This window comes from Parus major, chromosome 4, assembly GCF_001522545.3.
Source record: "Parus major isolate Abel chromosome 4, Parus_major1.1, whole genome shotgun sequence".
NCBI lineage: Eukaryota > Metazoa > Chordata > Aves > Passeriformes > Paridae > Parus > Parus major.
The window spans coordinates 1949454-1952648 of NC_031771.1; positions in this window are offsets into that span (position 1 = coordinate 1949454).

Genomic DNA, 3195 nt, shown 5'->3' on the forward strand with positions numbered 1-3195 from the left:
CCCGAGACCGATCCCCGACCCGATGCCGCCTCGAGCTGCCCGATGGGGGAGTGGCGGCACCGCCCGGGACCCCCGTTAGACCCCAGCAGCGCTCGGTCCCCGCACTCCCGGCCTCGGTCGCGGCCCCGCCGCAGCCCTTCGGGCACAGCCCGGTCCCCAAGTGGGCAAGGCCGGCACGGCGTTCTGTCGTGCGCTCTCGTCCCGGGGCTCCCCGTTCCACCCCCCTGGAGAACACCGCGCCGTCGGCGGAAAGCAGCGCCCGCCTCACCCTCCTTTCCCCGAGGCCGCAGCCCGTGGAGTCCCGCCCGGCGCGCTCCTCGGGAACCGGCGGTGCTGGATCGCCGTGAGCGGGAGGAGCCTCTCAGGGGCTTCCTCAGGATCTTCCTCTCCACGGTCTTCAAGTGCTGCGATTTCCCCATGCCCAGGGCCTGCTTCCTGAAATAGGTGAGACCTGTCGGAGCACTGGGAGCATCTCCATTGCCGGCCCCAGGGAGCAGTTCTCTGCCAATGGCGCTATCTCCAGAGCCCCCCGAGGCACCCGAGCTGACCCACAAGGAGCTGAGGGGCAAGGAGCTGGCCACTCACTCACGTACCATTCACCAGTGGGACCACCCTTGGCCAGGTTAGAGTCCCAGTCTAGAACCATTTATACTGGAAAAAAACCCCCCAGACTGGATCCCGGTCAGTTCCAGACCCTTCCTTCTCCCCTTGCTTTGGTGATTGAGGAGATGATCTTTACTTCCCTCACAAGGGCACCGATGCCAAAAGCAGCCCACAGCCTCTCCCTGCTCCCCCTGCTATCCCAAAATAGGCTTCAGTGGGTCCAGCACTAGGGTGACCCCTGTGTCACCACACTGATTCTGGCATCTTGATTCTGTCAGACAAGACTTGGCACATAATGAGGGATAAAAGACACAAACTCTCCCATAAATGCATAAAGTTACTTTATTTTCAGTATACATTTATTTAATTTTGAAAAATATAAATGCTAAAATATCTCATCATCTTCATCTTTTGATTCCATAAAAGTCACAATAGAAAGCTTCATAAAACTGTAAAATACTATAATGTTATAAGGAATTTCATGTTTTATATTACTGGAAAAAAAAAATCACTTTAATATGTTTGAAATGTTTTCTGCTTTTTTTCCTTTTAGCTCCACCATCCGATCCACTTCATTTCATCCCAAGTCCTCGTTGTCTCCTCCAAAGCAAACACGGACTTAGGAGAGTTAAAAACAATAATAAAAGTATCTGAAAGTGCGACTTGATTCAGGGACAGATACAAAGGTGTGTCAGCCCGGTGGCCATCGCACGTCCCACCGTCAGCTGGGACTTTGCATGTGCTGGGGACAGGTCATTTTTGATGGCTGCACCTCTGATCCTGGAGGCCTTTGGGTCAGTCTCCACACCTATTCCCTGAAGCGCCCACCCAGGCTTTTCTGACACAACACCTACTTTGGGTTGAAAGGACGTTTTAGTTATTTTCCAAGGCATAGGGCGTGCAGAGAACCTTTCCCTGCCGTGCTGCAGCCTCTTCCCTGCCGCCCGAGGGGGCTGGTGCTCATGGAAAGCTGCAGAAACCTTTGTCCCGTCAGCAGCGCTGCCCTCGGCACAACACAAAAACCACAACACAGAGAGAGAGAGAAAGATCCAGAACAGCAGTCAGGACACTTCAAGTGTATTTAACACGGTTCGGAAGTGAAAACCTCATTTTTACGGGAGCCAGGAGGCCAGGCCAGGCCAGCAGGTGGCAGCTGTGCCCTGGGATCCCCCTGAGGGCACCTTTCCTCCGGGACTGCTACACATCCACGGTCCGGGCAGCGTCTGCAGCCAGCTCACAAGCGGCTCCTGTGGACTCCACAGGCTCGAGCCCGTGTCCCCACGGGGAGCCAGGACTGGTGTTCACCAAGGGATGGAGAGCACTGACCAAAGCTGGCATCACACTTGCCAAGTTACCTGTCCTCTGGCAGCAGAAGGGATCCCGGAGCTGCTCCTCTTCAGGCCTTTCCCAAGTCTCCCCAGCACTTTGAGAGCAGCTTTCAGCCGGGTTCCTGGGACAGCCAACACAGATTTCATGGAAACTGAAGGGGAGACCCCCTGAGAGCGAGCAGGAGCTGTACGGAGGTGGTGGTGGCTCCTAGGTGGGAGCAGATGCTAAAATTTGGCATTTAAGGTCTCAGCACCATCAGAAAATCCTCTTGACTTCACCAACCCAGACTTTGGTTTTGCAAGGACCAAGTGGCAGCATGTGCCCATCCTCTGTGATGGGACTGTCTCCATCAGGGAATGGGGTGTCTTGAGAGCTGGGGCATTTCTTCTTTCGTTTTTTATTTTTGGATGAAGCCTTTTAGTGTGCTCCCCCACGTCCCAGTGAAGCTCAGTTTCCCAAATGCGAGTTCAGATGCACGTACCAGTAGAAACACGCAACACAGAGATAAAACCTCTCTCCTGATGTGATGTTCACTCGCTTGGTTCCACCCCAAAATCCTGGGATGCCCATGCCTGACTTGCTTAGTCTTGCTGCACTGCCAGGTCTGGGGCTGAGTAGCCAAGGTTTAGGGTAAATCCTGCAGGTGATGGGAGACAGGGGTGGGATGCAGGAGGATGCAGATGTTTGCAAATCTGAGCGTCGGGATGAACACCCCAGCAGGCCACCTTCATCTTCCTCCTCCTCCAGTGTGCCTGAGGCACACCTTGTGTGTTCTCACTGCACACACACACACTGGTGTCGTGAGAAAATCACAGAGCGATCCCAAGTCAGAAATCAACAACAGGGATACAACCAGCATCTGCCTGCAGCGTTGGATCAACAACCTGTTTAAGACTCTTCTAAGATCACAAGAGATTTCCTTCTCCTTCACAGCAGGGATTGCTCATTAAAAAGACTCCAAAACCCAACATAACCCTAAGAAAAACAGATGCTTCGGAGCAGGTGGTGTTAATTGAACTGATCCGGCCCTAAGCCACGTCCTGGAGATTGTGGTGTGATGCTGTGGGTCTGTTTTGTGTAAAAATCACATTATATATGGTACAATACATTTTTTACAGAAAGCCTGGCATCTAGAAATAAGAGGTAGAACTACTCATAACTATATGTTTCCTGCTGCAGGAAAAAAATTCATTTTTCTTTACAGTAATTAAAAAAAGGTTAAAAAAATTGTCAAAAAAAAAAAAAAAAAAAAAAAAAAAAAAA